We start from the raw sequence: 21,803 nt of genomic DNA on the forward strand, positions 1-21,803 counted from the left end.
GTCCTACTATTTCGAGTTGCTTTAATGTCCTTATATTGCAATAGGGGAAAACTGGGGTAACACAGTGACTGAAGGTAAGAGCGCGGTCACTCCGTGTGGAACATTAGCATGGCGGAATTCCCTCCACGCTAATGATCGTATGGAAGAGGAAATGCAACCTTTGGATTATATTTACTCAAGGAATCGATGAATTTCTATTCCCATCCAACCCTAAATCAGGGCCTAACGGGAGCGCATTGGAAATAGTAGGCCAGCCAATCAAGAGCACGATTAATGCAGCGCTTATTTTGTAAAAAAGCATAGGCGCCAGGGCTCTCGTCAGGTGGCCCCTGCAGCTTGCATCACACATTGTCCCTGCCATGCTGCTAATGAGAGTATCAACACAACTACTAACCGTCCCACTCTTACAGGTGTGACAATTCAAACTATTTCAGGCCCCCAAAGCTATATGAATTGCTTAGGCGTCAGGTAATAGTAATTTTTAATGTATGTTCAATTGATAATTAACCGTTGTTGTGGTCATCTCTAAATTAGCCAGACAGTGTCACGTTGTGGCAGACTTTCACAAGCACCGGTGTTGACAATTAAGTGCTGATGCCCAGCAACGGGAACCACCAGCTCAAATTAAGCACTGTATCGATGTATGAAAAAATATAGCTATAATATGCCAATATCGGATTTCCTGATGGCCTCATCATGCAGAATGGGGAAATGTGAGGTGCAAAGATCAGCTTGGGGAAATACAGTTACTGCACTGTATCAAATTTTCTCCAGGCGCTTTTAGGGGCATATCAACAACAACCGGCGATAATTATCGCTGAGCGCACTTAGCTATTAGCAACGATTATCTCATCAGCGTTGAAAATCCTAGCGCTAACTGGCTAACGTGAGATTATCGCTGGAAACCCAGTGATAATCTCACGTTAGCTAGTTGATAGGGACTCACAAACTTAGCTATGATATCCACCTTCCATAGGATATCATGGCTAAATCTGTCCTGAAACAGGCGTAAGGAAAGTAGCGATAACAGGGGTTATCGCTACTTTTCCTGACGCTATGCTTCATAGCGTTAGGCTTGCTGATAGGAGAAATGTCGCTTAGCGACATTTCTCCTGTCATGCCAGGTCAGGAACGGCCACTTTGCATCTCATTAGAGATGCAAAGCTGGGCGTTAGGAATCCTGACGCTAAAGCAAGGTTTCACGCGTTAGCGTGACCTTGCTGATTAGGCGATAAAATTATCGCCGCTTTTCGGCCGAAATCGGCCGCAAAAGCGTCGATAATTTTTTATCGCCTGCTTGTTGATATGCCCCCATGTGTCTTCCCTACGCAGTTTGGAATAACTTGTGGTATAGTCTTCATTTGGTATGAAGCCTTTTAAATAACCTCTGAGTCTGAAAAATTATATGATGCACAATGTATTTTTAATTCTGTGTTTTTATGGTCATTGTTATGACCGAATAAAGACTATTGAACTGAAGTGAACTTGTGGTACGGATCTTTGCCAACCATTCCAGTACGCACATTTGCACTCAGTTTTTGCCATGCAAATTTTTCCAAGGTTTGCCTGAAGGAAGTTGCACCTGCGAAAAGACAGGAAACAAACACCATGTGCTCAGAACCAGTGATTTAAAATTGGATGCAAACCTCATACTTAGGATGAAACAGTGAGTCTTTTGATGGCAATACAGAATTTTTGGAATAGTTATCATATGAGAATTCTTCAAGGGGTGCATCATGAATGGGTTATGTGCCAATGCAGGCACCCAGACAGAGGCGCAACTAGAGCCAAATTTCGGGGGGGGCTTCGAAAAAATTTCGGGGGGGCTGAATCTTTAAGCAATAGGCAGAGTGGAGCTGATTTCGGGGGGGCTGAATCTTTAAGCAATAGGCAGAATGGAGCTGCAGGGGCTCTTAGAAGGGGTGAAACAACAGCATGGCGTCATTACCACGCAAATGGTCTTTTAAAGACCTGTGAAGTGCTCGGGTCGGCTGTGTGTGTGCCCGGGAAGCTGTCTCATCCCGGGCTGCCTCACACAACGGGGGGGGCTGAAGCCCTTTGAGTCCAATGGGTGTTGCGCGCCTGAACCCAGAAGCAATCTATGAACCCATTTTTAACCGAAATCACGGTGTCAGCAGTGCATACATTAATCTGATAAATTTACGAGTTAATGCATTAGCCCCAGACAGCACAGTGCAGTAACACAGAGCCGTGATTGCCTCTCTGTGCTTCTAAGCTGTGCAGTCTATAGCTTACGTACTAACATATAGACTTTCTGAGTTAATGTATGCAGAGTACACAGCACAGTTTCAGCAGAGCCAGCACCTGGACACCTTTGGCATCTGCACATAGCATTCATGATAAGGCTTGTGTTATAAACAATGTGCACCAGTGCAAAAATTACACCTCCAGGTCCCAAAAGATCGTTGTCACCTGCACAGTTTCCCAGGGTTCCATACTCTCTCTTGTCATCTTCACCCACTACATGGAGGCCCTTGGGGCTTTATTCCAGTAGCGGTGCGTCCATTAGGGCATTGGGGCGTAGCCCCCCCGCCCGCAGCGTCACCCGCAGCCTCGGCGTCTTTGAACTTAAGTAAACTGAATCAGTTTACTTAAGTTCAAAGAGGAGAACTGACAATCATGTCAGTCAGCATGACGTCGGACCGCCCACCCGGGGATGGGCGGTCCGACGTCATGTTGACTGACATGATTGTCAGACAGACCAGGCAGAGGCAACAGGCAGCAGCACAAGTACGCATGATTGGGGAAGGTGAACGAATTTTCGCTCCGTGCCCAGTCATGCGCACTTGTGTCTGCTCTGGATGGCGCATGCCCATTAGGAGACCGAGGGTTGAGCACAGGCTCAAATCTCGGTCTCCTAATGGGCAGGCGGGCGAGCAGTAACTGTGCCCTAAGCCAATCCTGGCGCTGCTGGCAGTGCCAGGATTGGTTGAGAGCCTGAGAGGGGCTGTAGGCGCCAACGGACGGACCCGAGGCGGCGCGGACGTGCTCAGGACCTCAGGTAGGATAAGGATTTTTTTAAATTTATTTTAACACCCCCCCGTGCGACCCCCCCGTGCGTGATGCCCCCCCCGCATGCAACACCCCCCCTCCCCCCGCGAGCCGCGACTGCATCTTTGGTGTCCTTGGGTTCACATATATAATTTGCTCTAGGGAGAGGAGTGTTAATTTCAAATTGCATCAGCATATTCTGTAATAAGTAAGATCATTTATTGGTTTGCAATTCAAAGTATGTGGATCAGTTCTATCACAAACAATCACCGTATAAAAATGTGAATGGTTCTGACGTGGTTATTTGCATATATAAAATAAAGCTATATCAGAATATGTTTGCTTTAAGTTCAAGGTTCCGCTTCGCTTCATTGTAGTGCTTGGTTTGAACTTCTGTGATGGTGAAGTCATGAAGTGATACAGTGCTGCAAATGAAGTAGGTGAGTGTACTAATTCGATTTTGGTAAATAGGATTTCTCTTAAATCCATTAGGTACCAGGAAAAGCCTGCCTCTGAGGTCATTATTGCTAGTATAAACCGTAAAGTAAAGAGAATCGATGTATATGTAAATAGTTTGCTTAGTGGTTTTTTGCCAACTTCATCCTGATTTGCCCTGGGTATCTGGCCTTTGTCGCTCACTAAACTTCTCTTGCAGTGAGGTCACTTTGGATGGATCTGCCCACTCGGAACCTGCAATTCATTATTTAGGTTTCTCCTAATGGATACCAAAGTGCCCTTGTCAGCATTTGTAAGGAGGTGACTGAAGGGGAAAGTTCGATATTTCTATGTAGCGGCAGAGAGATGTCTTTAATCTTTGTCTGGCTTAAGAGAAAGTGGATATCAGACCAACTTCTTGTGGACGGGCATTTGTGAAAGTTAGAATAGCGCACAGTGCGTCCCTATTTAAAAGAAAGGGGGAAACAAGCAGTTGCCAGTTTGCAAAATGTACCTGAATCAGCTAACCGAAGGTCATACCTACAGGCTCATATTATGGGTGTGAGCAATTTGCAAAATTTGCTTTTGTGCAATTAAACAAAATTTGGGGAGATTGTGTGAATATATCTGCAAATGGAAGCATAATTATGTGACTACATATTGGTGTAATTTCAGTGTAATAAGCTTAATGCAAAATTCGCAAAATTGTGCAAGTTACGCTGCTATAGTTCAAAACTTTGCCCAGGCTTGGATCATATGCCTATATCAGCTTCAAAATTATGGAGTTATGTAGAAATACCACCTTGCTCAGGCCCATCCCTCCACCCTGCAGGCCCAACTCATTAGCACCCATAGAAACAATCCATAGCAAGGAAGCAATTAGAATTACTGCGCATAGGGATGGTATTTTCATGTGTGCTCTTTAACCACATAGTACACATACTATTAAAGCCCATTATATTTTGGTACATATTAGTGTGTACTTGATGCAGACTATTCACTTTTATTGCTCAAGTGTTGCCACCACACCGCCACTTCTACCAGTCTGTATGCAGAATATCAACTTAATTAAACTTGTTTTTTTTAACTGATTGTGTCCCTTGATCAAAGCTGGTGCATAGAACATAAGTATCTTTTCTAACTCCAAGCTATCATATGCAGACTCCAAAATGTTCACATGGTTGATGAGAATCCATTTCACACATCTGTCCTGTTTTATTCACTGCCTTTCAAATGCTATAGTCTGGACTAAGAGTGGACCTATATGATCGGTACAATTAATTTTGAGCTCGTACTTAGTTCTTTATTTTAAAGTTAAGGTTTTTTCGGTCTCTTACCATGCTAACATGCCACCTTTGACCACATAGCTGCACTGCAGATACACTTGAATAAGAGATGCATAAATCTGGATTTATGTATTTTTACGTGAAAAGGTTAATGTGGGCCAGGCAGTTAATCAGCTAGAACTCCAACCTATGTAACCTACATATTCTTGCGGTACTTCTCTGATACCCAGTGGTCCTACTAAATGATCATTAGATATGGTGTTGATTACCCACTGGGTATCTTCTTGATAGTTGCATTTGATCACTGAGACAATCCTCGTTCAGAAGAGCCATTTGTCGGGCCCTTGTGAAAGCTGTGATTAAGGGTGTTTGGATGTTCAAGGCAGTTTTACAGTCAAATAGGCGGGCTTTCAGTAGCACATTAACTGATGGATTGTCATTATGTGGTACATTAGCTAGGCAGTTAGTTGGTACGGCCTGACGGGTAAGCATTCTGTGCCAGAGCTTCTCATGGACGAGCAGTCTTTGGTACAGTAATCGCGGTCAGGTTCCGTTGCACAGTAATTGATGGTCTTTTTGGCTCTGACAGGTATGTTTTTGTAGGCAGTGTTGTACATGGTCCTCTACAATATAAACCTATTTTGAGAAAACCGATTTATTTATCATCCTGCTCAAGCACATTTGATCATCATCATATCTTTTGGCACAAGTTGATGGGTTTTGTTTATTAGATTGTATTTTAAAGCACACTGTTGGCCACCGAGTTTCCATAGTTAGAACCAACTTAGAGATAGAGGTGCTACCTCATCCCAACTCTTACATCTGGGCAGTGGCTAAGAGGCAAAGGTGATCTGAGCGTAGCGCTTCGCTTAGGTATGAAAATAAGGCATCAGTTTAACTGTTAGAAAGAAGTGGCTAGCACCACACGTTGTCAGATGTGTCTCACAAAGTGTATGCTACTAGTAACATGAGAACATCTTAGGTGATGGAGTGGTGGCTTCTTGTGTGAGATGTGCTCTGTCGTAACTACTTATCATTTGCTATGACGGGGGAATGGAGGTGCGGAGACAGAGAAAGAGACGAGGGAGGAAGGGATAATGAGATGCAGGGAGGGATAGCAAGCAAGATGGACGTGACAGCAACAAGATAGGAAGAGATAGCAAGATAGGGAGAGGAGAGCATGGGGGTTGCGAGACAATGGAAGGGGCAGCAAGAGACAGTCACCGGGCAGTGTCAGCAGCACCCAGCCAGTGACAGAGGAGGGGAGATGCTGAGATAGCGAAAGAGATAAGGTAGGAAGGGATACTTAGATGATGGAAAAGTGAGAGTGTCACTGGAAGAGAGTGACGCCGAAAGAGCAGCTCGCAGCCACTTACAGGTGAAGGTGGTGAATTCTGGGAGAGAGATAGGTAAAGAGAAAAGTGACAGTTCACAGAGGCACTTTCACAATTGCTTTATTAACCTTCCTGCTTTCTCAAATTTGCTTGAAAATGCACCATTTTCCTTCTCTTTTTTCAAAATTTTCACGCTCGCAATGGTGCAGTATGCCAATCATTTTACGCCCACCACTTTCAAATGTCACCAGTCGCCCCTGCTTTATTCACAGATAGCATCAAACATCATCAAAATTCACCAATATGCCGACAATACACTACTGCACTTTAAAGTCTCCTCTGTTCCTGACATCCAATGCCTCAAACACTGCCGGCACCTCATCCACACCCGTTGTCCAGCCCCTACCGGAAGCTCAATCCCACCAAGACAATTCCTGTTAGTTTTAATGACATGAACCGTGGCGGTTTCGAGCCCCAACTTTCAGCAAATACAAAGTCGCTTGCATTCACCCTGGACACCAACCTCACGCTCATGGAAATCATTGCCCTAAAAACAAATACAGCCTGGTACCACCATGTCACGCATTCAAGGCATGACAGTCTTAGGCTTGAAAAAGCAAAAACACCCACAACACGCTGTGGATAATTCCCAGCACATCAGAGGCACTGATGTTTTGTTCTTCAAAAATAGTCTCCTGTTTAGGGGTGGAGGGGTTCTTGAAAAGAACACGGTTGAGTAGTCATGAAACAGCAGACTCTTTAACACTGAGCATTGTTGTCGAAGGCACTTCTGCAGTGTGTGAGAGAGCATTGTTGTCGAAGGCACTTCTGCAGCGTGTGAGTGAGCATTGTTGTCGAAGGCACTTCTGCAGTGTGTGAGTGAGCATTGTTGTCGAAGGCACTTCTGCAGTGTGTGAGTGAGCATTGTTGTCGAAGGCACTTCTGCAGTGTGTGAGTGAGCATTGTTGTCGAAGGCACTTCTGCAGCGTGTGAGTGAGCATTGTTGTCGAAGGCACTTCTGCAGTGTGTGAGTGAGCATTGTTGTCGAAGGCACTTCTGCAGCGTGTGAGTGAGCATTGTTGTCGAAGGCACTTCTGCAGCGTGTGAGTGAGCATTGTTGTCGAAGGCACTTCTGCAGCGTGTGAGTGAGCATTGTTGTCGAAGGCACTTCTGCAGTGTGTGAGTGAGCATTGTTGTCGAAGGCACTTCTGCAGTGTGTGAGTGAGCATTGTTGTCGAAGGCACTTCTGCAGTGTGTGAGTGAGCATTGTTGTCGAAGGCACTTCTGCAGTGTGTGAGTGAGCATTGTTGTCGAAGGCACTTCTGCAGTGTGTGAGTGAGCATTGTTGTCGAAGGCACTTCTGCAGCGTGTGAGTGAGCATTGTTGTCGAAGGCACTTCTGCAGTGTGTGAGTGAGCATTGTTGTCGAAGGCACTTCTGCAGTGTGTGAGTGAGCATTGTTGTCGAAGGCACTTCTGCAGCGTGTGAGTGAGCATTGTTGTCGAAGGCACTTCTGCAGTGTGTGAGTGAGCATTGTTGTCGAAGGCACTTCTGCAGTGTGTGAGTGAGCATTGTTGTCGAAGGCACTTCTGCAGTGTGTGAGTGAGCATTTCTTGCACAAATTGACTCCTGACCAGGTGGGAATCTTTAGACATGATCAGCCGATCACCGCAATGCAGGTGGAGGCAGGGCCTACACAGGCCCAGCAGCTTTGCAACCTGCCTGCCAAGAGTGTTTTGCACCTGGAATGTGCAGTTTGAGAGACTGGTGTGGGGGCAAAGAAAGTGGCGGGCTTTGACAATATGGTCTTACTACAAAGCTGCCGAGTTTACGTTAATTTCAGTCCTAGATTGGGATTGATGGCCGTCAGAGGTCCTGAGGGTCTGTTATTTGGAAGGGTAAGATTTGAAATCATGTGCTGTGAAGTTTATTGGGACAATGGCCTGCCTGATATGGAGATGACTATGTTGGAACACTGATGACTGTACCCATTTCTCACAACACACACTCTTTGTGGAGCCTGCCCAATGTGCTGCAGAGGACGCAATGCATTGTTGTCAAAACGCTGCCTGCAGCCAGCCTCTCCTCTTTGAGGTCAGGGGAGTTGCTGGTGCCGGCACAACAGCGAGGACTGGTGGAGAGCAAACCAGTGTGCAGTAAGGGCTTTTTAGTGAACCAGACCTGGGAGGCTGTGCTGATGATGGGAAAAGTTGCCGGCAAGATCTCACCATTCTGTAATAAGAGCGGAGAATATCCTGCTCTCAGCACCTGTGCAGGGCCTGAGCCCTATCTTGTATTCTCACTGTACTTATGTATTTTCACTGTATGGTAATATTATCCTGTTTTTTAAGCAGTACTATACCCTTCTATTCCCTTCCCTTCATTTCCTTTATCCTTCTTCCCCTTCCCCCATTCTATCTTTCCCTGCTTTTCCTTCCCTCCAAGCCAACAATGGTGCATGTACCTTTGGAACGCTGGGGTCGTGATTGTTCTGATGCTGGCAGTTAACTGTTTTTCTGTGGTGCCAATCTCTGTTAACACTGGAATCCTAACAAGGGTACAAGCTGACCCAATACATATATCAAATATTAATCAAAACAGAAAAAAGCAGAAACCAAAAAAGAAACAAAGACATACTAATCTAAGCAATGTGAAAAGTTTAAAGAGAAGAAAAAGCGAAAAAAAGAGAAGAACCCATGTGCAAGTAAATACAAATAATAGAAAATGCATTAACAAGGATAATTAATTGAATCCCAAAACATAGAAAACAATGGCGCTCAACACAATACACAACAGCAAAATAAACAATAGTGTGTAATCAAACAAGTGGCTGAGGAAAGGATTTATACAACGATAAGAAGTTTTTGTTGTTGTTGTTTATTGACATTTTCAAGAAAACAACAAGACAACCAGTTGCAAAAACAGCCTGTCAGTTGCGTACACAATATAGGATTATTGTTTCGTAACAGTGAGTTACTACTACATGTGTATACCTGATCACTCCGACATATAATCCCAATAACACTGTTGGTATGTCCATTAGGAAGGATGCAGCAGTATCATCAGCACAATAAATCATAGCAGGACAGATAATATTAAAAAAAAAAAGTAACATTTGAAAGGCGTATAACATAATCAGACACATTTGCATATTTGCTATATCCCCAAACTGTATTTTGCAGCACTCCCATATCTCCCACGAGGTTACTCCTGAGGCACCTCAGTAGCCGTTGACTCTTGATGTTCACGGGCCTACACCACAAATGATTCCCATATGTCTTTGGGTCTGGATGTGGAGGGCATCAGTTCCCAGAAGGTGGTCAATTGCGAGTGACTGAACGTTATGTCTGCTATCCAGTCAGTTTTGGATGGGACCCGCTTACTTCCCCAATGCATGGTGACCCGTCGTTTAGCGAAAAGGAGCAACAGTGCGTGTAGCTTCCTAAGCTTAGCAGGAGTGTCCTTAACATACCCTAGCAGCCCCTGTATAGGATTAGGCTCTCCAGCCAGTCCAATTATTTGGTGAATTATATGAAATACATCGAGCCTGTATTTTTCTAACCTCGGGCAATCTCACGCAACATGTAAAAAGCCGGCAGGGGTTCTCCCACATTTCCAGCAACTGTTATCCTCTTTGAGACCTACATGATGTAGATTAATAGGTGTTCTATAAAACCTGTGTAGGAATTTAAAATGGACTAAGCAGAGCTTATAATTAGGGGAGAGTGCTGTGAGTTGGCTACAACAATAAAGCCATTGGTCTTCTGTGAGCGAAGGTTGTAAGTCTTCATTCCACGCCCGTAGTGCTTGTGGTTTTGTCAAAGGGGCCGAATTCAGCATGTGGTTATATATTCTGGTTATATATTCTGGTGATTAGTCGGCGAGGGGAAGCCACTGAGGGTAGGCGGGGCTTCCGGAAAAGTGTAATGGAGGGACAGACACGCAGCTCTGAGTTTGTGATATGCAAACAATTAAAAAAAAAACACCTGCCGCTCTTCTGTGTCCGAGGGGGGTGATCGGAAAAGACCCTTCTGGGTAGAGGTCAGCGAATGTGTGTAGGTTCATGTTATGTACCAGGTCTTTTCCAATACCCTCCCCCATGGGGAACAACATCGGGTTATGTGCTATGGGCATTGCTGGGGCATATAGGATGGAAGCGCCGGCTCTCTTCCACAACTCGTTCCAGGCCCAGCGCATAGTCTCTGCTGTATCTATGTCCTCCCTAGGGCGTTTGTATCCTTTGTATAGGGCAACCTCTAGGGGGAGAGGTGCCACAACAGCCGCTTCCACTGCCACATGGGGCTGAAAAGGAGTAGGATGTGCCCAGTAATGTAAGAACTGCACTTGTGCGCTCCACGCATATAATTGCATGTCCGGAGCTCCAAGACCACCCTGTCGCAAAGGAAGTGTTAAAAGTTCCCAGGAAATTCTAGCTTGTCCACCCGCCCATATCAGGGAAATCAACAGGGACCTTAGAGTTTAAAAAAAGGCTTGCATGAGGGAAAGTGGAATATTTACAAATAAATAAAGGAATTTAGGAAGTACCACCATCTTGGCCAGTGCTATCCTCCCGGCCAATTAGAGCGGGAGCCCAGCCCAAGCAGCGACCTTCTCCCCCAACCAGTTTATGGCACGTCCATAGTTCATGTTCCACAGACCTGGATATCCCTGCTAACCCATATACCTAAATATTTCACAGGTTCCATCATCCATGTAAGGGGGAACTCAGATTGAGGTTGGACAGTGATGTTAGTCAAAGGGAAAATAACAGATTTAGCCCAATTAATCGATATACCGGAGAGGCCACCGAATTTAATAAATTCCCTCAATAACGGATCTAGATTTGCTTCTGGATTAGATACGTACAGGGTGACGTCGTCTGCGTAGAGTGAAATTAGAAGACTTCGGGACCAAGGATTGCAAATAAATATTGCCATTCTAAAGTATCGAATGCTTTTGTGGCATCTAAAAATACAGCAGCTGCCTGTAATTCTGGGTGCAAATAATGTAATACCGAGAATAAAGTCCTAAGATTTTGGGATGTTGATCTCCCGGAGCTAAACCCCGATTGGTCCAGATGGGACACCAATGGGAGCAAGGGCTGCAGCCTGTTAGCAATGAGCTTCGCCAAGATTTTAACATCCACATTTATCAGTGAGAGTGACCTATAGGAGTCTAGTTCATCTTCGGGCTTCCCAGGTTTTAAAAGGGTAATTATAATTGCCTCCCGCATTGACGGTGGCAGGACACCCATTTCGTGGGCTTCCTCAAAAACCTCGAATAGGCGGGGTGCTAGTTCCTCAACAAAGGCTTTATAAAAGGCGGTTGTTAGACCGTCTGAACCGGGGGCTTTTTTTAACGGTAGGCTTTTTATGACTTGCGCCACGTCGTCTGCTGTAAATGGGAAATCCAAATATTCTCTGTACCTATTACTCAGCCAAAGCAACTCGAGAGAGTCCAGAAATGGCAGCAAGCCTTTGGGGCTGGAGCTCTGTGTGGTGGTGTAGAGCAGAGAATAAAAACTGGAGAACTCATCAAGTATAGCTTTCTGTCCTCTGATTATAGAGTGGTCCGCAGCCTTCAACTTAGTCACAAATGTAGAGGATTGTGGGGGTCGTAGCATTGCCACCAGCGTCCTCCCGGGCCTATCACCCTCCCCATACCTGCTAGCCTGAGCGTGTTTACCTAGGAATTTGACTTCTCTGTGCGCCTCTTCTTCAAATTCCAGTAGTTTTTCTTTCAGTGAGGCCATTGTAGTGAGATCGCCGGTGGCATAGAATTTTTGTTCCAAGTCCCTAATCTGTTTCTCGAGTGAGTGCAAAGTCCCCCGAATGGCTTTCAATACCCCAGCCTGTCTTGCTATGCTGTTCCCCCTTATCACAGTTTTGAAGGCTTCCCATAACGTTGTCACCGTGTTCACAGAGCCCGTGTTGAGTGAAAAATAATCGTTTATGTCACCTCTAATTTCTTCTTTAAAAGCATCGTCTAAGAGGGCGTCTTGGGGCAATCTCCAGGTATAATATACATCCTTGGTATGGAATGTGGTAATTCCAAGCGGAATAGACTGGGTGCATGATCTGATAGGGATCGGGGAAGATGCAGGACCTTCCTCGTCCATGTTGGTACATCTCGGGAAACCAACCAATAATCAAGCCGCAACCATGCCATATGATATTCTGAAATGCATGTGCCCTCCCTAATCAACGGATGCATCCTCCTCCAAATGTCCACCAAGTCACCGTCTGATAGAATGGCTTGCAGCGTAGCGCTAGCTAGAGGATGTAGTGCACAAGATACCCCCTTCCTATACAGTACGTCATTGAGAATGGCATTAAAGTCCCCTCCCCAGATAATAGTGTCACATTTCGTTGCTTTCACTTTAGCCCATACATTTTGGAAAAATTCAGGTGTGTCAGCTTTAGGGCCATATCCCGCAACTATCACCATTGGGCTGCCAGCTAGGGTACCTTATATAATTACATATCTACCTTCAGGGTCTAGTTGTTGTTCGCCTGCCTTCCAATCCACCCCGTGTCTTATCAGCACAGCAACTCCTCTAGCGTAGCTGGAATATACAGAGGAGTCAACCGCAGCCCATCTGCTGTGGCGCAATCTAGGTGAGGTGGGAAGACTTAAATGTGTCTCCTGCAGCAGGCAAACATCAGTATTATGTCTAAGTAAATACGAATGTACTAACCCGGCCTTCCTACCATCATTTAACCCTCGAATGTTCCAGGTAAAAAAAATGGAAGAGGTAATTGGGTGTCTACAGCAATATGATGCAGCGAATCATTAGGAGCCGAGCATAGTACGTATACATTTTCACATGACAAGTAACATAAAAATAAAAAAGCATAGATCTGGCGAACAATAAAACAACCCCATCCCCCAACCCACCACCCACTCCAACCCCCCAATCAGGTTGCAGAATACCCATCTCAAACAATACAAAAACAACAACTACTAGTGGGAGCTCTACCGCAGGGGTGCAGTGTCGCCGGCATACTCCCCCGATTACTCAGGGTGGCCAAGAACATTACGATGAGCCATACCTATCTTCTCGTAACATTAAAAACCCAAATACCCAAACCCACGGGAGTGCTTGTAATCAGCGTGTATTTGCCCCGACAGTCCCCAATCTATACTGATTTAATAAGCCTCCGCTAGACCCATAAAACTTTATAGGCAGACGTGGAGCCCACAGAACCAACAATCAATCACAACAGTGTTGTATATCAAAAACTAGTTATAAGAAATATACAAGTAGATCGCACTTCCCATTGACAACAATTAAAAACCAAACCATGTCAGCAGGAGTCGTCGTAGAATAGCCCCAGGGGGCCTCAGGGTTAAGACCCGTATCAGTCATTGTCGCTTAAACCGTTCTCTGCAGTAGCCAATTCTTTAGAGCATTGTTTGGATGTCTTACCCCCGACATGTTTTGCAAATTTGAGGGCAGATTTAGCATCTGTAAAGAAATGGGCAGACCCATCATAGGTTACTTTAAGTTTTGCGGGCTAAAGAAGCGCATACGGAATCTGGGCTTGCAACAGGAGATGTTTGGCTTGGAGGAACTCCCATTGTGCCGCCCGCACAGCGGGGGTCAAGTCTGGGTAGAAGGAGATGGTATTTCCCCCATAGGTGATCACCCCCTTACCCCGGGCAAGATGCAGGACAGTGTCTCGATCTTGATTATTCAGTATCTTGGCCAAGATGGGTCTGGGGGTAGCGCCAACGGGCGGTCGAGGACCAAGAGCACGGTGCGCCCTCACCACGGCGAAGACTGGAGAAAGGTGCGGATCAAATAGTTTGTGTAGTAAGTCAGCTACATAGGTCTCCATCTTGGCAATTGCTGTTGTCTCCGGTATGCCAGTAATACGGAGGTTGTTTAGTCGAGACCTGGCCTCCAAATCCTCGTTTTTAGCACGGATCATGCCAAGCACTTTCCACTTGGAAATCATGATAGTCTGAGGCCCTGTTCTCCAGCACATCCAGCCTAGTCTCGTGTGTCCCTACCTGTGTCTTCACAGCGTCTAATTGGGAGGTCAACGTATCCAACTTAGAGTCTATAGTCCGCAAACTGGACCTCATTTCAAGCATTAAAGTGCGTAGATCATCCCCTGGCCCTCTGTTTGTGGGTCCGGTGGCCTCTCCGTACCTGCCTCCGAATCATGTTCTGTGAGCCTTGTGTTCCTCCGCTGCTCGAAGGTTAACTTTAGTTGTTTGGAGTCTTGTTTGCCCATGGCGCAGTCGGTATCCATCCGGAATTCAAGACGTGCGCTGCCCCAGTCTATCGTGGTTCGACCAAGAAATGTTCAGGCTGGGCCGCTCCGCCTACCAACCATCCACCTAGCCGGAGCAACAGCGACCTAGGCCCGCATGGCAATTGCACAGTTAGTAGAGACCTCCAGGGCAATCACACAGTCCACAATCAGGGCCCCTGTCACCCGGGTGTGCCGATGAGGCTTCAGTTTCAGGGGAGGGTGTGCAGCGGTAAGTCCAGGCAGAGCGAAGGAGGCTCTATTCCTAGGTTAACAGGCTCCTTCCTGTAGGTTGCAAGATACTGGTCACAGATTATAGCAGGAGTAGTCGCCTATTCTCCCCCAGGGCAGCTAGAGGCAGGCGCAGCGTCTCATCAGCCTCGACAGTGGTGCAGCGCCGTCCCCGTCCGCCGACTCCCATATACTGAAAGCTGCAGGCTTCACACCGAGTGGTGCAGTCGCGTCATGCAGTACCGATGTACAGCCACTTTTATCCTGCTATGTAGGTGTCGGTCTGGCTATCCCCCAATATGTGCATTCACAAGGCCTCTACGCCATGTACAGGTGGCCGTCTCAGTGCCAGACCGCCAATCCAGCCGAGTCAGCCGCGAGGGCTCACCTCACCTTCACCGCCCTCGTACTGTCCGGGGATGCCACTTAATGCTTCAGGTCCAATTCAGGTTCCGCTTAACACCCGTCGGCTCCGATCCGGCAATTTTGGAGGCAGCAGACCATCTGTAGCTGTGCGTAGAGGCCGTGGCCTATCCAGCAGTAAACGCAGATCAGGGCCCGCTCTGCACCTTCCTGGGCACATCCAGAGGCGATCGTCGGCTAGACATATTCCGCACACCTTGGGCTACACATGCTGGGTATTTTAGCACAGTATGTGCCCACCAAATAATCGGATATTGCCAGGATTATGTCTTGGCCGGCGGAGCTCGCCTAGCTAGCGGCCATTTCGCAGCACGGCAAGCCACGCCCCCCCATACAAAGATAAGAAGTTCAGGACAAAACTGAAACAACACAAAGCAAACAATGCATCTTCTTCAATTTCGGCCACAAATGTGCGTTGACGGCTTTTCAACCATAGTGGAACTACATGGTCATCATCAGGACAAAACAATGATTATCTGAGCGTCCAAGACAATTCAATAAAACATCTAAAAACGAGACAAATATGTACATGGGTATCAAACATTAAAAAAAGTTGGAGTTCTATCACAGCATAAAGTGAATCAGAATGTTTTTCTATATAGAGATGGAAGAGAAAAATAAATATCAAAGCAGTCAATACAACCACCAAAAGACTCTAAACCATGGTAAAAAAAATGTGTGTGAAAAAAACGAGTATCAGTGTGTAATGATATATAAAAAACAAGAATGACCTACACCTCAAAGAAAGAACTGTGATCATTAATTCACCTATTCATGAAGTAGATCTCTGTTAACAGCCACAAAATAAAGTGCTTTTTATCCCACCATACCCCATTTTCTGGTGATGAGGACATGGATACTCCAGCTGTTGCCACCGCTTACCCTGAGGTAGGGTAGTGGAGCTGTTTTGCACCTCCTCTCTCTGTGATGAACGCTACTATAATTGGCATCTGTGTGCTGATCCATGCGTGCTCAAGGTGCACATCTTGAGTGTCCAGGCCTGCCTTCCATTTCATTCTGCCTGCTTTCCAACAGCCCACTTTAGCCGTCCTGTTTCTTCTCATGGACTACTGTGTTCACATGGCGTCCCAAGCCTCGTTTTCCAATGAGAAGCCAATTTTATTTCTAAGGCATTTCTATGAAGAAATGCGTTTCAACAGGCTAAAGATCATATATCAAGTGTTGTCACAGAGTTCTTCTCGACAGCACCTTATGGAACTCATCCTCCCTGAATTAACTACCACTACTACACCTACAGAGAACTGACTGTTAATTCTCTTCCATTGAACCTCCTACTTCAAGAGACTTTGTTTATTCCTTTCCTCTTTCATGCTTATTACACCATTTTGAGAGCCATTTATTTTTCTCTTTACCTGGGTACATACAATACTTTTTGAATATTGCAGACATTATGCACTTTGATCCTCTAAATGCATTTTTACAAAATAAACGGGAACATCCCCTGGAGTAGAAGAAATGGAAGGAGGAGGATTTTCACCTCTATGCCCGTGACAGACACCAATAGAATGCCAGTAGAAAGAAGTAAATGCATTCTGTTACTTCTTCTAGGATCCGAGGGACAGGACGTGTTTAGATACCTAACTAAAATGTAGGCACCCATTGGTCATTATGACTATGATAAATTTGAGGAATCACTTTTAACATCGGAAAAACTATTTAAACCAACCCTCAGCAAAAAACTTGCGATGTTTCATTTTTATACAAGGCACCAAATGGAAAATGAAAGCTTTGATGAGTTCTTTCGGCACTGAGAAGTCTTTCATGTTCATGCATTTTTAGCAGCACATTTGATGAGATCATTGGAGACCAATTGATGGTTCATACAAACTTCAAACGAATCCAAAAACACCTATGGGTTATGGGAGATCTCACATTGGATGCATGTTGTAGGTTAAGGAAGTTAATGAGGGGGGGGCATGGCCGCCTACGCAGCGGAATGGCTGCTTTCTGAGCGCGCTCGGCCAGCCTGGAGAAAATCCTTAATGAAATCCTGCACTGCACGGGTGGGTCTTGGTCCGCCGGAACCCGCTGTACCCTGTGCTGGTGGTGCTGAGTCCCCATCGTTGCATTCCCGGTGCTCCGCCGACTTGCTAGTGCCGAGATAAACACATGACCCTCGCACTGCGCCTACCCGGTGCGACTTACACCCCTGCCCCAACCCAACCCTGCCTACATGGTGAGCCCCCCAAAGAACTTAGCCAACAAGAATGGTACAGTTGTGGTCGTTGTTGGCCGCAGTTTTATTCTGGTTACATACATCTGGCATGACATCGGTCATATCGGGTTATTTGCGAACTGCCATTTCTTTGGACACAAAGCCGTGCCCCCCCATTCGTAGTTCGTTGCTCTTCCAGTTCGTAAAGGACCCGACCCCCAACCAGATCTGTTGTTGTTCGTTAGTATTCTTCCTCTGGTCCAATTACCACTGGGACCACCGTTTGGTTGGTCACCCAAGCTTTTCTGCGTGTAGGGAAGGGTAGCTTTCTCTCCCCCCGGAGTTAGGCCCCAACTCGCTACCTTTTGTGCCCTGCCGACAGGCCGGGTCTGGGCCGCGAGCGCCGTCTCCGTTTGCTACCCCTCTTTCGTTGGCCAGGCCACCTCACCCTGCCGTGCGGCATCCCAAGGTGAGCGGCCCTCCTCCTACACACCGCCCTGTCGGTGTGTCTCGTTAGCCAACCGTCGTACCGTTATTCCGCAAACGCTCGTGTTGCTGTCCAGCACTGCAACATTGCTGTATCGTAGGTGTGGGCGGGTGGGATTTGCAGAAACCACGTCATCGGTGCGCCGCTCTCCCTGCTCCCCGAAGTTAGGAGCTCCCTGGGAGAGCGGCCCCTTATATCCCTCATTCTCCTTTTCCCGCCGATCGTGCCTGTCCCCCCATTGGGGGGTTTGCAGCTTGTCTTGCCCCCCCATTGGCTGCGGGGGGGGAGTGGTAGCCGCGAGGCCAGCGCGTGGGCAGGAGGGGCTACTGCTCGCCGCTTTTGGTCGCCAAGGGCGCCCAAAACCGGTTCCTTCTTGTCACCTTCGGTGCGGCGAGGGTTATGGCGCCGGCCCCTGAGCCTCTCCCCCCCTACGGGGAGGAACGGCGGCCTCTGCAATAACCCTCGCACTGCGCCTACCCGGTGCGACTTACACCCCTGCCCCAACCCAACCCTGCCTACATGGTGAGCCCCCCAAAGAACTTAGCCAACAAGAATGGTACAGTTGTGGTCGTTGTTGGCCGCAGTTTTATTCTGGTTACATACATCTGGCATGACATCGGTCATATCGGGTTATTTGCGAACTGCCATTTCTTTGGACACAAAGCCGTGCCCCCCCATTCGTAGTTCGTTGCTCTTCCAGTTCGTAAAGGACCCGACCCCCAACCAGATCTGTTGTTGTTCGTTAGTATTCTTCCTCTGGTCCAATTACCACTGGGACCACCGTTTGGTTGGTCACCCAAGCTTTTCTGCGTGTAGGGAGGGGTAGCTTTCTCTCCCCCCGGAGTTAGGCCCCAACTCGCTACCTTTTGTGCCCTGCCGACAGGCCGGGTCTGGGCCGCGAGCGCCGTCTCCGTTTGCTACCCCTCTTTCGTTGGCCAGGCCACCTCACCCTGCCGTGCGGCATCCCAAGGTGAGCGGCCCTCCTCCTACACACCGCCCTGTCGGTGTGTCTCGTTAGCCAACCGTCGTACCGTTATTCCGCCACGCCGCAGGGAGGCTCCCGTCTTCTTGCGGCTCCCCCCCTACGCTCGTCCCCCTTTTCCGTTTTTTTTTTTTTTTTTTTTTACCTGCAACCTGCCAAGCCCATCGCGCCCCAAAGGTTGCCCCAGAACATCTTCATCCCTTCTTCAGATAGATGCACCCCATCCTTGCCATACAGCTCCTGGCGCCCCAGGTGAATCAAGCCATGTCTGATTGACTCCATGCCGTTGGCACTGCAAAATTTATGCATGGCAATGTTCAATTTCCTTCTGCTGTTCTCTACTCCTTTATGGGACTCTGCGCCTCTCCAGTGACCCCTGCTGACTATTTCTGACCAGATGATGGTTGTTCCCCCGAACGCCGCCGATGCCCGTACAAGGTCGTCCTGCATTGCGTGGCTCAACACTCTCCTCCCCATGCGTGTCAAGTCATTACCCCCGAGGTGGATGATCAGTATGTCTGGGTGCCACGCTGCATCTGCCAGGAGATGCTCGAGCGTCGTCGTCAGCCTGCTCCAGCTCATCCCCGGTTGTCCCAGCCACCGGATGCACGTGTCTCTGGGCCTGTCCGCCAGCCTGTGGCCCGTCTGCCGCCACCAAGCACCCATCCTGGCGACGAACGAGTGGCCCACTACCCATACCAGCCGAGGGCGTTTTCCTGTTGAACAATGGGGCGCATATCAGAATCTCAGATCATCATACAGTCTCTTTTTTTTTTTGGTTTGGCATTCCTGCCGCGTGCCACCCTGCCGTGCGGCATCCCAAGGTGGCATGCTGCGCGCCACTGACCCTGCCGTGCGGCATCCCAAGGCGAGTGGCGCGACCCTCTCCGCAGGTTTAAAGCAGCTGCGGCCTGATATACGTCTTGTAGGCCCTGGACCGCCATCGGCCCATTTCCTGGATTCTCGCCTCCGGCATGCCGTGTTGTGACGCTGCCGTTGCTGCGCCGATCCTGAACGAGTGAGGAGCGAATGCTCGCGAGGGCAGCCCTGCTTTATCCAGGGCTTAGCGCATCAATGTAGTAAACTGAAACCTGCTCAGGTTACTACCATCCTGATGCTTGAACAGCGCCCCCCCGCCTGTGGGGCGAGCCACCATGTATTTCCGCAGGCAGCATACTGCGCATGACCTGTCGCTCTGGATGCACCTCAGCTCCACCACCGCACCCTTTCCCTCTTGGTCGGTTTTTGACCTTCGCAGCTTTATTTGCACTGAGGCTGGCCCGGGCTTGACGTCCTCTGCTTGGATGCAGCGCTCGGCCGGCCCCTGCCTCCTGGGAGCCACTAGCTCGCTAATGCGGAAGGCGCCAAAGAACGCCACCGCGAATGCTGCTTGGAACAGGCGTAGCTCAAAGTCATCCTTCGTGCACCATGATAATGCTTCCAACAAACTGCCCAATTTCTCAAAATCTATGGGTCTCCTGCTGTCCACCCTTTTTCATTCAGCCCGTCTCCACCCTTTCATGGCTGCTTTGAGGTATAAGGATGCTGTCGGGTCCTCCCCCGTATGTATTTTTGCAAAATGGGCCATGGCTGCTAGATGTGCCTGTGCCCAAGACCTTGTCTTTTTGCTGGCAAATGCCCACTGTATAAAGCGCTCTGCCGCCCTCCTTGTCCCCACCCTGTCGGTCAGGGACTGGACCCCACCTATCTCCATGACTGTTGCAGCGTACCTCCTGTAGCGCCTAGCCGCCTCGGGGGTAAGGGACTGGTTCACCAGGATCGAGAGATCTACCCCCCCAGGTCCCACAGGTGCGCTGGGAAAGGTGTCATGTGTTCGTCTGCCCTGGGCGCCAGCTCCCTGAAACGATCCATCTGCGACCTGGACAGGGCGTCCGCCACCGTGTTGTCCACCCCCGGGACATGGCGGGCCTTCACCTCCAAATTGCCTTCCAGCTGCAATTGAACCAACTGACGCATTAGCCTTAGGATATCGGGGCACCTAGCCGCCCCCTTGTTAATGGCTTGCACCACCCCCTTGTTATCAGACCATAGTGTTAGTTTCATGTTCTTTAACTCTTGTTTCCATATCGTCATGGCCACCACAATGGGGAACAATTCCAAAAATGTTATGTTGCCTGTGAGACCTATTCTGTGCCATCTCTCCGGCCACTGCCTAGCACACCACTTCCGGCCAAGAATTGCCCCAAATCCCGCACTGCCCGCTGCATCGGTGAACAGGGCTATCTGCCTTGCTGTTACCCAGCCCTCCCTCCATATGAGGACGCCATTGAAATTTGCGAGAAACTTATCCCACATACATAAGTCTTGTTTGACCCCCGTTCCTAACCGCACGTGATGGTGCTGGTGTGTGAGGCCTGCTGTCAACTGTGTGAGCCGCCTTGCGAACACCCTACCCACTGGGATAACCCTGGCAGCGAAGTTAAGCTTCCCAATCAGCCTTTGGAGTTCCTTTAGCGTAGCTTTCTTCTTACCGCACAGGCTTCTCACTTCCGCCCTAAAGTCCTCTACCTTGTCTTGGGGAGCCTAGCCGTTCCGGCCACCGAATCCAGCTCAATGCCAAGGAACGTGAGCTGTGTGGAAGGGCCCACTGTTTTGTCTGGGGCCAAAGGAATCCCTAGCGCCCCCGCCAGCTCCACAAACGCTGCCAGCGTGCTCCCACAAATTGATGACTGGGCGGGACCCGTGAACAGGAAGTCATCCAGGTAATGGAGCTTCCCCCCTCTTGGGTGTCTATCGTGCAGCGCCCATTCCACGAATGTGGCGAACATCTCAAAGTATGCGCATGATATGGCGCAGCCCATGGGCATGGCTTTGTCAATATATAGGTCCCCTTCCCACTGGAAACCTAACAGATGAAAACTGGAGCGGTGGACAGGTAACAGACGAAACGCGGACTCTATGTCTGCTTTGGCCATTAATGCCCCCCTTCCAGCCATTTTAACCATATCGATAGCATCGTCCACGGATGCATAGTTCACCGAGCATGCCTCTGGGCTTAGACCATCGTTTACTGACGACCCCTCCGGGAAAGAGAGGTGGTGAATGAGCCGGAATTGCCCCGGCTCCCTTTTGGGCACGACCCCCAGGGGGGAGATCACCAGGCCCTTTTGGAGGTGCAGTGGTAGAGGGCCCTCTATCCTGCCCAATGACTTCTCC

General features: G+C 48.3%; 1 pseudogene; it reads right to left on the bottom strand.

The window, feature by feature from the left end:
• Nucleotides 1-20,414: 20,414 nt before the first annotated feature.
• LOC146816798 (uncharacterized) lies at nt 20,415-21,562 on the bottom strand (annotated as a pseudogene).
• Between the last annotated feature and the right edge of the window lie 241 nt (nt 21,563-21,803).

This window comes from Triturus cristatus, chromosome 6 (genome assembly GCF_964204655.1).
Source record: "Triturus cristatus chromosome 6, aTriCri1.1, whole genome shotgun sequence".
NCBI lineage: Eukaryota > Metazoa > Chordata > Amphibia > Caudata > Salamandridae > Triturus > Triturus cristatus.